At 46.5% G+C, this 1,034-nt stretch overlaps 1 pseudogene; it reads right to left on the reverse strand.

The window, feature by feature from the left end:
* Window positions 1-319: 319 nt before the first annotated feature.
* LOC102836079 lies at window positions 320-704 on the reverse strand (annotated as a pseudogene).
* Between the last annotated feature and the right edge of the window lie 330 nt (window positions 705-1,034).

The raw sequence follows: 1,034 nt of genomic DNA on the forward strand, positions 1-1,034 counted from the left end.
TCTCCATGTATCCATCTCTGCCTCCATGTCTGGTATTGTTTCTTCTCTGGATAAGGTCTCTCATTCCACTGTGCTCTTCTCCCTTGATGATCCTAGGGTCCTTTTTTTCTGGACTGTAAAACTAACTACTTCCCTGTTTTTGTTACAAAAGTTCTACCTTTACAATTGTGACAATCACAAATAGTCACAATAACAATGACTCATTATTTATTTACTTATTTTGGGGTGTCTGAGCCATTTATTTCTCAGAAGTAAAAGGTGGGCTAGCTGGGATGGGGAGAGCAGAATCATAGTTAGCAGCAGCAGGCAGGTGGGGTCCTCAGGCTAAGGTGGAACTGTTCCAGCCAACATTGGCCATGTTCATGTCATAGTAGTTGATGTAGATCCTGTTGGGACTGATGCGCAGGCTCTCCACCAGCAGGCCACACAGCAGCTTGCTGTAGGTGAGGTTCTGCTTGCCAGCATATTTTGAAGATGCTGTGCAAGCTGCAGAGTGCACATGGCTTGCTGAATGCCCCCAAGGCCCTGAGCTGGTCTGCGACCACTTACACAGTTATGTACTGCACTGACTTGCCAGTGGCCTACGCCAGCTGCTTAGTGAGCTTGGAGAGGAGCCCATTGGGTACCGAGGCAGGAGGAACATTGGTGTTCACTACCAACTTCAGGATGATGTTCGGGTGGACCAGACTGTTGGACAGACACATGTGGCGGTCTCAACAATTACTCATTATTGAATCTTTAAGAATCGTATCCCCATCTCTTTTAACTAGACCCATCTATACAAGATGAAACCTATTCAGTTGGGACTCTTTCTTTCCCCACACGCTATTAAACTGAGCTCCCCCTTGAAACCTTGTAAGCCAGTCACTTTGTGCCTTTATCGCACCCTCATTTTAGGTAGCCAATGTCTAAGTTGCCCATCCCTATTCATATCAGCTGGATGCTTCACTCTCAGCTCTAGACCTCTGTGGCTATTTCCTTGTTCATAGACTCAGGTGTCCCCAAATCTCACCATGTTTTGGACCAACCAACCT

Source organism: Chrysochloris asiatica, unplaced genomic scaffold (genome assembly GCF_000296735.1).
Source record: "Chrysochloris asiatica unplaced genomic scaffold, ChrAsi1.0 scaffold00064, whole genome shotgun sequence".
NCBI classification, from domain to species: Eukaryota; Metazoa; Chordata; class Mammalia; order Afrosoricida; family Chrysochloridae; genus Chrysochloris; species Chrysochloris asiatica.